Here is a 12,968-nt window from a genome sequence, read left to right on the forward strand (position 1 = left end):
TTATAGGGCTGTCGCTCATTGTACTCAGATGTTACAAACACAAACAGCATTGCTCAATATGTCAAGTTTACAATGTACCATCACACAACAATTTCAGTATAGATAAAGTTGGTTTTTGTGTGTAACCAACGTTATCTTTTCTGAAATCGTAAAACGATTGAGCCCCTGCTGTGAGTTTTTTGGTGTCAGCGAATGATTTGGAATTTTTTTGGGGTAACTGATCAGACGCTGTCATTGTTGGATCGGCGAGTTTAGACCGATCCAGCGATGTCTTTGTTTTAAACAAGGGAATATTGGGTGACTAGCGCACTGTTTTAAACACTCAAATAAAAAGTGAACAATACCCCACAAATATAAAAAGGTGTCTACCACGTCCCTCGCCGTCATCTTTCCGCACTGACACTGTGATTCCCGCCCGTAAAGCTGAGCACACCGTTGACTTAATAATAAACGCTGTGCTGTGCTTTAGGGCTGCCACAGTACGGGAAGTTGACGGCGATGGACGTTTCACACACCGGAGTGTAAGGGTTTTTTGTATTTTTTAAAATTACATTTACAATGGTAAACATCGTGAGTGTGGCAAAGCGCTTCATAACATTACCCAGATTACACGGGACTTGCTCTTTTTTGGTCGCTGGAGAGCTGTCTGTGTGACAGCTCTCCAGCAACCACGCGACAACTAAACAACGATCTCGGTCCAGTCGTATCACTGGTCGGTATCGTTGGGTAATAGTTTTATTAATGTACCTTAAGAATATTGGTCAGGTGAGGTGGAAGCAATGTTCACAGTGTCGCCACTATTTGACTCTGGACAAATTCTATCATCCTGAGTACAATAGTGTTAACTCTGTAGAGTTTTGCAAACATGATCGTCTCCCTCCTTGTCTAGCCTGGTTCCATATGCAAATAGTCTGCAGGATTAAAAATGGTTGACAAGGTGGAAGCCGATTATGTAATTATACGTCAAAACTATGGAACACACAAATTTTGTGTGACACACATTACTTTCAATAAAATTGGATTTTACAATTCTATTACTATGGAAAAACGTATGGGAGATTTGTTTGGTGAAAACGGAAAGGCACAATAACTTTATTTCAAAACACAACGCATTATACAATCGGGACATTTTAACAATAACCATACATAGTATGGTTAAATGACATGGACTACACAGTGTTTACATGACATCATAATAACACGAAGAATTAAACCATTTGATCTTGCCATGAAACACGGCCAACATCAGAAACAAAGTATGCAGCAAATTGGTCCCTCATATGAGCAATCTCCACAGTTGTCCACAGAGGATGAGCTTGATAATCAGGCAATGGATTTTGTATGGGTTCATCGAGTTCCACGTTGACTCTCTCTTTATCAATAATAAAATTGTGGAGAACCACACACGCCTTCACCACCTCATCCACTGTCTCAATTTTCAAATTTATGGCGGATCCTAAGATACGCCATTTGGAGACCAGGATGCCAAAGGCGCACTCCACAGTTCTTCTGGCCCTGGACAGTCTATAATTAAATATAGTTTTGGTGCGGTCCAACCCACGACTTGAGTAAGGTTTAAGTAGGTTGCCACTCATTTGAAAAGCCTCATCACCAACAACAACAAATGGCAGGGCCGGGCCGTCGGTGTTGGGAAGAGGTCGTGGATGGGGGAAATTAAAATTGTTATTGGACAATCTTCGGCCCATATCAGACTCCTTCAATGTCCGTGAATCATTTGCACGACCAAACGCTCCAATGTCCACAGCGAGAAACCTGCAGTCCGCACCTGCAATTGCCATCAGCACGGTGGAAAAGTATTTTTTATAATTAAAAAAAAAGAGATCCACTTCTTGAAGGCTTGGTAATCCTAATGTGCTTCCCATCCACGGCTCCAATACAGTTAGGGAAAGAACACACTTGTTCAAATTTTTGGGCGTTGGCAAGCCATATTTCTCTTGTAGGGATGGGTAAAAATTCCTCCCGGAGGTTGTCCCACAATGCGCGGCAAGTGTCGGCAATAATACCCGACAGTGTTGAGACTCCAATCCGAAACTGGAAATGCAGTGATCTCAATGTCTCTCCGGTAGCCAGGAAACTGACAAGAAGAAAAATAAATAAATATAATTAATAAAATTGTTATGAAAGAATTTTTCATTTTTAATAACAATACCCCCACCCCACAAAACAAAAACACGTTACTTTAAAAAATGGCAAGAACATATAAATCCTTCACATTCCATTACGTACCGTAGAGTCACCAGCAGACGTTCCTCAGGGGAAATCGATTTACGGAGCTGCGTGTCCTGCCTGGAAATGGTTCCTTCCACCAGACGCAGCAGATATCGGAAGCTGTCTTTTGACATCCTGGTGTATTCAAAGTATTTGTCCTGGTTCTCATTTAATTCGCCAAACAGACAATGGTAGGCTCCACGACTCTCTCGGACTTCCACTATAGGGTGTAGCCAAAAACGCCGACGACTCCTTCTCCGTAGTTTGTCTCTTTTCCTCTGTTCATGACAGGCAATAGCATAAGCAATAGCAAGGGCTAATTCCCGCTGAAAATTGAGGTAGATACTCTCCATGGAACGATCCATCTTGATGCTCTATGGTTGGAAATAATCTATGCCGGGGTATATATACCACTATTACATTAATACCCACCCCCATTTACCCATTGGTGGCATTATCGATTGTCTAGACACTAGACCCACCCTCTTCTATTCATTGGTGGTGTTATCTAGTGTCTAGACACTAAATTGTGTGTAAAGCTCTAATCAGTGTTTGACAACGCATGCGTCGTAAAACGCTGCATTTTTTGTAAAAACGCAACAAAAACGCAACAAAAACGCTGCGTTTTACGACGCATCCGTCCGACGCTTGCGTCAAAAAAGGTGCGTTTTTGCGTGCGTTTCCGATGCGTCGTGCGTTGCGTCGGCGACGCTGCGTCGCATGACGCTAATGTGAACGTAGCCTTATGTGTTTAAAATCACTCATTTTTCCTTGGCACAGATGGGCTTTAACATCAGATGAACAGTTCCTGTGCCACCATCTATCAGGTGTCATCAGTTCAGGCGGGTGGAGGTAGAGTAATGGCAGGGGATTTTTTTCTTGGTTCATCCTAGATCCTTTGTTATCTGTGGATGGATGTTTGGACATTAGGGATTACATAAGCATGTTGGGTATGGCATGGGTATTTATTTATGCGCCATGATTGTGCATATAATATTATATGATTATTTTTGTGACATGTTCGGATATTTCATCTCTTGCACATATCTGGTCAGTTTACATTATCTGTCTTACAGCACATAATTATTATATTACATGATATGGTGATCTGCTGCAGACTTCTGCAATGTCTGGTATAACCTTGTTTTTTGTAAACCTACTGCCATGCACTCTGATCATTACATAGTATATTTTTCCCCTAATTAAACACGTTGATTACCGTATTTTTCAGACTATAAGACGCACCGGACCATAAGACGCACCCCAAATTTGGGGTGAAAATTGCAGAAATAAAGATTTTTATAATATGGGGGTCCATCTTATTCTCCAACTTTAAGGTACGGTATCTTACCTGAGGGCTGGCGGTGGCAGAGCAGGGTCACAGGAGGCATGGTGTTGGCAGAGGTGCGGTGATGATGAGGTGCGGTGGGCAGAACAGCGTGCACCTGAGCAGGGTCCCTTCCTGCTTAGGTGGGCGTTGCCATGGCCCGGTGTCCATAGGGGGGTTGCGGCAGTGCTGTGGCTGCGGCAAACGTGCGGTCACCACCTCAGGTGAGGTGACGCCGCGGCCTGGTAGCCAAGGCGAGCAGCAGAGCTGTGTTAATCGCCGGTTTCTCGGTGGCAGCGGCCATATTCCTGAGACCGTGCGTGCGCAGATTGAGTGCTCTGCTTCCTGGAGCTACACCAGATGACCTGGCCTCCACATTCACCAGACCTGAACCCAATCGAGATGGTTTGGGGTGCACTGGACCGCAGAAGGCAAAAGGGCCAACAAGTGCTAAGCATCACTGGGAACTCCTTCAAGATTGTTGGAAGACCATTTCCGGTGACTGTCTCTTGAAACTCATCAAGAGAATGCCAAGAGTGTGCAAAGCAGTCATCAAAGCAAAAGGTGGCTAATTTGAAGAACCTAGAATATAAGACATATTTTCAGTTGTCTCACACTTTTTTGTTAAAGGGGCTGTCCACTACTTAATTAACCCCCCAATGTATCCCCCGGGGCCCCTAAAGAATTGTGTAACTTCCTTCTATTGCCGTTTTCACCTGTGAGCGGCGCTATGCCGGCGGCTGAGTCCGGGTGACTCCCAGACTGCGGCCGCCGCTAATTTCTGCCATCGTCACTTCATTTTCCAGACTCTGGAAATTGATGTGACGTCATGAGCAGGCGTGACCCAGCCTCCACAGACAGGGGTCACTCATCAAGAGTAACTGGGCTGTGGGCGGGGCTGCGGGGCTGTGCTGGGGCGGGTGGAGCTAGAGAGGAATGTACATGCTGTGATGGGATGGGCGGGCACGGGTGGTCTGCGTGCCGGTTCCGGCGGTGGGGCTGCTCCGAGATGTGCTGGGCGGTGCGGTGGGGATCTGTTGGCGCCGGGCGGTGCAGTGGGGCTGCGCCGGAATGTGCCAGCACCGGGCAGTGCAGTGGGGATGTGCCAGCGGTGCGGTGGGGCTGCGCCGGGATGTGTGGGCGCCTCGCGGTGCTGGGGTCTGCGGGTGTGTGCAGTGGATCCACTGGCCATGCTTGGGTATGCTTCTGGTGGGCAGGCGGCCGGGGTGTGTGTGGTGTCTCTGTGTTCATTGGTGTGTGTGTGTCTCTGTGTGCAGGCATCGTTCGATGGGACTACAAGTCCCATCGGGCTCTGCCTGCTACAGTGACAGTGAGTGACACATTAGCCAATGATGGGACAGTAGTAGTCCCATCATCCGGCTACTGTGTTGAATGTAAAAAAAAAAAAAAAAACACATACACACATATACAGTACATACAACATACATACAGACATACACCATGCGACATGCAACATGTGACGTGCGACACACAGCATGCGACATGCAACATGTGGCAACATGTGACATGTAACATGCGACATGGGACATGCAACATGTAACATGCGACATGGGACATGCAACATGTAACATGCGACATGCAACATGTGACATGCAACATACAGTACATACATACAGTACATACATACAACATACATATAGACATACAGTACATTAAACATAGAGTTCATACTCACCATCACTTGTCACTTTGATCCCCGAAGCCAGTGTCACCTGAACAAAATATTAAAATAATAAACAAACTCTATACTCCCTGATTCGCAGATATCCAATTAAAACGAGTGTCCCACGACGATCTCCCATGGAGAGCAGCAGCATCAGCTGATGTGACCGCTCTCCATGGGCTCCAGGAACTAGTGATGTGTCCTTAGTGAAAGATCCCATACAAAGAGCCGGCTCCCTGCTGTGAATGAAAGGAGCTCTGCAGTGTGAGTGAGCAGAGTCTTTTTTTTTTCCTTGGCTGGTGCCTGCAGCTTATCACTTATCAGATTCAGGGTAGTGAAGTGTGACTCATGTGGGAGGAGCAGTGAGGAGAGAGGCAGATGTGGACTGTTAGTAAATGCATGTGAGTACTAGAGAAATGGTGCAGACAAAGCACAGGACAGGGTGGATGGGAAAAGAAAAAAAAGGCTTCCTATTGTTAACCCTTAAGTGCCCCCAGACTGCAAGCATTAGTGTTACACCATCTGTCAGTGCTGGAGTCAGGATGTGAGTTTCCTTAGGCTACTTTCATATTTCCATTTATTTGGATTCGTCACAATGCGTTGTTTTGGTAAAATAACGCATCCTGCAAATTTCCACGCAGGATGCGTTTTTTTTCCCATAGACTTGTATTGCCGACGGATCGTGACGTATGGCCACACGTCGCGTCCGTCGTGCACTGGATGCATCGGGTTTTGGCAGCCCGTCGTCTCAGAAAAACGTTCAAGGGAACGTTTTTCCGTACGTCGCATCCAGTGTTTCACACTGCGCATGCCCAGCAGGAAAGATCGCTCTCGCGATCTTTCCTGCTGGGCAACGCAGACGGAAATGTGAAAGAAAACACTTCCGTCGGTTCCTCGCGCCGACGCTTCGTGACGCCCCGTACCGACAAAAGTGTGAAAGAAGCCTTAGTCCGAAATAAAGATATACTGGCCTCATCCATGGCATATACATATATAGTGTATATAGGAGGAGGGAGTCAGCAGATTGTTTGGTATCATAGTAATAGTCAGGACTGAGGAGGATTCTGGACAGGAACATACAGGGAGGAGGATGGACGATGTCGGTTGTTGCTGCTGAGGATAGGATAGTATAAAGTGATTTTAGGCAGAACCTGTGGCAAGATCTAGTACAGCTCCAATCATATAGAGTTATGCTGGTTTCACACTTGCATATTTCGCAATCTGTGTGACAATGGCTGCACACGGATCTGTTTTTGTCTCCATTGACTTCCAGTTTTGACAGATGGGCCTTGCGTGTGCATCCAGTTGTCACCGTTTTCCCACGGATCCGTGTGTCTGCATATTTTACCAGACGCACAAAAACGCAACTTGTTGCAGTTTTGTGTCGTCTTAAAAACACGCACAGGGACATGGACACGCACGGATCCGTGGCTACACGTCTGGAATTACCATGGAGCACAGATCCTGGACAACACGGATCCATATTATTCCATGTGCAGGAATCCGTTATGCAGAACTGAGCATGCTCAGAAGCAAGGGATGTGCTGTATGGGAAAGTGATGAAACTGTATGGGAACAGTGTGCAGACATAATGTAGACTATGCATGCTGAGCTGTCAGTTAATCGCCTCACTAGCAGGGCTTGTGCCCTATGTTATTGCGTGCTAATGTTAATAAAATGTTTTGGGAGCATGTATATAACATGGGGCTCCTGGTTAGGGGCTGCACGGGTGGGTCTGCTTTCACACTAGCGCTTTGGTGCGTTGTGATATGTAGCAATCCTGATGCATCCCGATCCAGATTGCATACCTATACTTAACATAGGGACGCATGGACCTGCATTTGCATCAGGATTTTTCATGTGCTCCCAAAACGCAGCTTGTTAGGAATTTTGGTTGTTAAAAAAAAAAATCGGCAAATATCCTGGTACTTGGCAGCGCGTCCAAAAAACATCTGATTGTCAATCTAGACGCCCCGAATCAGGATGCCTGCGTCCCTCCAGCCTGGCCCAAGTGGGTTCTGGGCACCAGAACTGGCATCAAAGTGGGCAAACAGCCCATTTTCACAGATTTGAATAAGTAACTGACGTATTTAAGGGGTTAAAAGCCTTTGGGCCACTGATACAACACTTAAAATAAACAGATAGTGATGCCCTGCATCAAACCAAGGTTCCTCCAGCCTGGCCCAAATGGTTTCTGGGCACCAGAACTGGCATCAAAGTGGGCAAACAGCCCATTTTCACAGATTTGAATAAGTAACTGATGTTTTTAAGGGGTTAAATGCCTTTGGGCCACTATACGACACTGAAAATACACAGAAAGTGATGCCCTGCATCAAACCCTGGTGCACTCAGCCTGGCCCAAATGGGTTCTGGGCATCAGAACTGGCATCAAAGTGGGCAAACAGCCCATTTTCACAGATTTGAATAAGTAACTGATGTTTTTAAGGGGTTAAATGCCTTTAGGCCACTGATACAACACTTAAAATACACAAAAAGTGATGCTCTGCATCAAACCAGATCCCTTCAGCCTGGCCCAAATGGGTTCTGGGCATCAGAACTGGCATCAAAGTGGGCAAACAGCCCATTTTCGCATATTTTAATAAGTAACTGATGTTTTTAAGGGGGTTAAATGCCTTTGAGCCACAGGTCTGACGCTTAAAATACATAGACAGTGATGCCCTGCATCAAACCCAGGTCCCTCCAGCTTGGTCCAAATGGGTTCTGGGCATCAGAACTGGCATTCACGTGGGCAAACAGCCCATTTTCACAGATTTGAATAAGTAACTGATGTTTTTAAGGGGTTAAATGCCTTTGGGCCACTGATACCACAGTGCATACATATAGAACAGGGAGCTCCACATCAAAAACAGGCCTCTTCAGCCTGGCCCAAATGGGTTCTGGGCATCAGAACTGGCATCAAAGTGGGCAAACAGCCCATTTTCACAGATTTGAATAATTAACTGATGTTTTTAAGGGGTTAAATGCCTTTGGGCCACTTATATGACACTTACAATACACAGAAAGTGATGCCCTGCATCAAACCCAGATCCCTTCAGGCTGGCCCAAATGGGTTCTGGGCATCATAACTGGCATCAAAGAGGGCAAACAGCCCATTTTCACAGATTTTAATAAGTAACTGATGTTTTTAAGGGGTTGAATGCCTTTGAGCCACTGATACCACAGTGCATATGTCAGGAAATAGTAAGAAGTCCTGATTACTTCAATTACACATACAGCTGCAATATTTTCTGCCTGCCCGCACAAGGCTGGAATTCTAAGCCACTCTTTCTCCCTCCTCCCACCATACAGCCTTAATGTACGACGAGCCTGCCAGCGTCATTGAAGAATTTATATGGCCCTGTGCTGCTGTCACGATAATGCCAAAAAATGTCTTATTGTGAGTGTAGTTTCAGAAGGACATGGCTACCTACACACACACACTCACAATGCAGCTGCGACCCATTTCTCTTCCCCCCCCCCCCCCCTCAGCTTCACTCCTACCCGAAACAAAGCCTATGATAGAGACTGGGCAACCTGATACTAATGGTGGGCAGGGTGTGGCTTTAAACTGCAGGTGACCAATCCGGCAAAGCCACCCGTTGTCCCTCCCCTCTCACTCAGGAATGCCTTTGTCTGAGACCTTGGAATAACGTTCTCTGGCGCCCCCTTACCCTCAGGTCAAACAGGGTACTGCACCTAGGGTAATTAGTCGCCAAAAAGGCTTCCTGCTATGTACTGGCTATTGGGCACACTGCAGCGAGGGTGATATAACTACTCCCACACAGGCGGGAACAATAATTATCAACGCTGCCATCGCTGCAAAGATTCCCAATCGCACAGAACAAAGTATGCTGCCACCAACTCCAATTAACGGGTCCAGAGCCAACCCAAATCAGTAGCGCAATTCACTTCAGAGGACACAGTTCGTTATAGAGCAGAAGAGACAAGCTAGCAATTAAATATTTTACTCCATGAAAAATTAAGCAGTGTTTACAAAGTGTAAAAAGATATTAGAAAGGAGACAATTCATATATACCGTATTTTCTTGTGTATAAGACGAATGGGCATATAAGACGACCCCCAACTTTTCCATATAAAATATGGAGTTTGGGATATATTCGCCGTATAAGACGGGGGACATGTTATACGCCCAGTCATCTTATACGGCATGTGCGGTGCGGATGGTTCCCAGGGTCTGGAGGAGAGGAGACTCTCCTTCAGGCCCTGGGATCCATATTCATGTAAAAAAAAAAGAATAAAAATAAAAAATATGGGATATACTTACCCTCCGACGGACCGCGGCTCTCAGCGGCGCAAGTGGCGGCCTCCATTCCTAAGGATGCATTGAACGAAGGACCTTTAATGACGTCGCGGTCGCGTGACCGGTCGGGTGACCGTGACGTCACCGAAGGTCCTTCGATCAATGCATCCTTAGGATTGGAGGCCGGCCCTTGCACCGATGAGAGCCGCGGGCCGTCCAAGGGTAAGTGTATCCCATATTTTTTATTTTTATTCTTTTTTTTTACATGAATATGGATCCCAGGGCCTGAAGGAGAGTCTCCTCTCCTATAGATCCTGGGAACCAACAGGACCGCTCCCTGCACATGCCGTACCGGGCATATAAGACGACCCCCGACTTTTGAGATGCTTTGCAGGGGTTAAAAAGTCGTCTTATACGCCGGAAAATACGGTACATTGCAGATTACAAAATAAAAAAGGATTAACAATGAAAAGAGAACTTACAGGTTATGTCATGGTATCATCTTGGCTGGCCTGTGGCTTAGGCTACTTTCACATTAGCGTCGGGCTCGGCCCGTCGCAGAGCATCGGGCCCAGGTACCGACGCATGCTGTGGAAGCGCCGCACAACGGGGGCAGCGGATGCATTTTTTCCACACATCCGCTGCCCCATTGTGAGTTGTGGGGAGGAGGGGGCGGAGCTTCGGCAGCGCATGGCGGACACAACGCACAAAAAAAGTTACATTGAATGTTTTTTGTGCCGGCGGTCCGCCACAACACGGCGCAACCGTCGCACGACGGTTGCGATGTGTGGCAATACGTCTGTAATGTTAGTCTATGGGGAAAAAACGCATCCTGCAGACAACTTTTTCATCTTGGCTGGCCTGTGGCTTAGGAGGATAAATACATCCAGATGCATGGAACAGCTTTGCCAAGCTGTGTTAGATCGCTTCCCGGCCAAGACTGAAGGCTGGTCTAAGACTATAGTGACTTATACTTCTGAACTTGTGACATCACTAAAGGGCTGGTTAATGATATGCACTGATCGGATAGTTCTTTACCTTATTCCAAGGTGTCAGACAAAGGCATTCCTGAGTGAGAGGGGAGGGACAACGGGTTGCTTTGCCGGATTGGTCACCTGCAGTTTAAAGCCACACCCTGCCCACCATTAGTATCAAGTTGCCCAGTCTCTATCATAGGCTTTGTTGTAGGAGTGAAGCTGGGGGGGGGGGTGGGAAGAGAAAGGGGTCGCAGCTGCATTGTGAGTGTGTGTGTGTGTGTAGTTAGCCATGTCCTTCTTAAACTGCACTCACAATATGCCAATTTTTGGCATTATCGTGACAGCAGCACAGGGCCATATAAATTCTTCAATGAAGCTGGCAGGCTCGTCTTACATTACGGCTGTATAGAGGAGGGAGGGAGAAAGAGTGGCTTAGAATTCCAGCTTTGTGTGGGCAGGCAGATGAAATTGCAGCTCAGAGCGCTGTATGTGTAATTAAAGTAATCAGGACTTCTTCCTATTTCCTGACATATGCACTATGGTATCAGTGGCTCAAAGGCATTTAACCCCTTAAAAACATCAGTTACTTATTCAAATCTGTGAAAATGGGCTGTTTGCCCACATGAATGCCAGTTCTGGTGCCCAGAACCCATTTGGGCCTGGCTGGAGGAACCTTAGTTTGATGCAGGGCATCACTTTCTGTGTATTTTAAATGTCGTATCAGTGACCTCAAAGGCATTTAACCCCTTAAAAACATCAGTTACTTATTCAAATCCGTGAAAATGGGCTGTTTGCACACTTTGATGCCAGTTCTGATGCCCAGAACCCATTTGGGCCAGGCTGAAGAGACCTGTTTTTGATGTGGGGCTCACTGTTCTATATGTATGCACTGTGGTATCAGTGGCCCAAAGGCATTTAACCCCTTAAAAACATCAGTTACTTATTCAAATCTGTGAAAAAGGGCCGTTTGCCCACGTGAATGCCAGATCTGGTGCCCAGAACCCATTTGGGCCAGGCTGGAGGGACCTTGTTTTTGATGTGAGGCTCCATGTTCTATATGTATGCACTGTGGTATCAGTGGCCCAAAGGCATTTAACCCCTTAAAAACATCAGTTACTTATTCAAATCTGTGAAAATGGGCTGTTTGCCCACGTGAATGCCAGTTCTGGTGCCCAGAACCCATTTGGGCCAGGCTGGAGGAACCTTGGTTTGATGTAGGGCATCACTTTCTGTGTATTTTAAGTGTCGTATCAGTGACCCAAAGGCATTTAACCCCTTAAAAACATCAATACTTATTCAAATCTGTCAAAATGGGCTGTTTGCCCACTTTGATGCCAGTTCTGGTGTGCAGAACCCATTTGGGCCAGGCTGAAGGGACCAGTTTTTGATGTGGGGCTCCCTGTTCTATATGTATGCACTGTGGAATCAGTGACAAAAAGGCATTTAACCCCTTAAAACATCAGTTACTTATTCAAATCTGTCAAAATGGGCTGTTTGCCCACTTTGATGCCAGTTCTGTTGCCCAGAACCCATTTGGGCCAGGCTGAAGAGACCTGTTTTTGATGTGGGGCTCACTGTTCTATATGTATGCACTGTGGAATCAGTGACAAAAAGGCATTTAACCCCTTAAAACATCAGTTACTTATTCAAATCTGCATAAATGGGCTGTTTGCCCACTTTGATGGTGCCCAGAACCCATTTGGGCCAGGCTCAAGGGACCTGGGTTTGATGCAGGGCATCACTTTTTGTGTATTTTAAGTGTCGTATCAGTGGCCCAAAGGCATTTAACCCCTTAAAAACATCAGTTACCTATTCAAATCTGTGAAAATTGGCTGTTTGCCCACTTTGATGCCAGTTCTGATGCCCAGAACCCATTTGGGCCAGGCTGAAGGCAACGGGGTTTGATGCAGGGCATCACTTTCTGTGTATTTTAAGTGTCGTATCAGTGGCCCAAAGGCATTTAACCCCTTAAAAACATCAGTTACTTATTCAAATCTGTATAAATGGGCTGTTTGCCCACTTTGATGCCAGTTCTGGTGTCCAGAACCCATTAGGGCCAGGCTGGAGGGACCTGGGTTTGATGCAGGGCATCACTGTCTGTGAATTTTACGTGTCGTATCAGTGGCCCAAAGGCATTTAACCCCTTAAAAACATCAGTTACTTATTCAAATGGACAAAATTGACTGTCTGCCCACTTTGATGCCAGTTCTGATGCACAGAACCCATTTGGGCCAGGCTGGAGATAACTGTTTTGGATGTGGGGCACCCTGTTCTATATGTCTCTAGTGTGAGATCAGTGGCCCAAAGGTATTTAACCCTTTCTTCAGCGCTCTTTGGTGCCCACTTTGATGCCCATTTTTGTGCGAGTTTTATTGTTTTTGTAGCCATTTTTAAGTGTATTCACATCAGGGCTCCTCGCTGCATTGTCTTTTATTATTGTGATGATTATTTTTTGTTCGTAAACCTATAAAAAACAGAAAAGAAAAAATT

General features: G+C 46.1%; 1 protein-coding gene across 1 annotated transcript in view; it reads left to right on the forward strand.

Moving 5' to 3' along the window:
* LOC138664107 (zinc finger protein 585A-like) overlaps positions 1 to 12,968 on the forward strand; it is a 132,613-nt gene that overhangs the window by 101,129 nt on the left and 18,516 nt on the right. The window lies entirely within an intron of this gene.

The sequence above is a fragment of the Ranitomeya imitator genome, chromosome 2, assembly GCF_032444005.1.
Source record: "Ranitomeya imitator isolate aRanImi1 chromosome 2, aRanImi1.pri, whole genome shotgun sequence".
Taxonomy (NCBI): domain Eukaryota; kingdom Metazoa; phylum Chordata; class Amphibia; order Anura; family Dendrobatidae; genus Ranitomeya; species Ranitomeya imitator.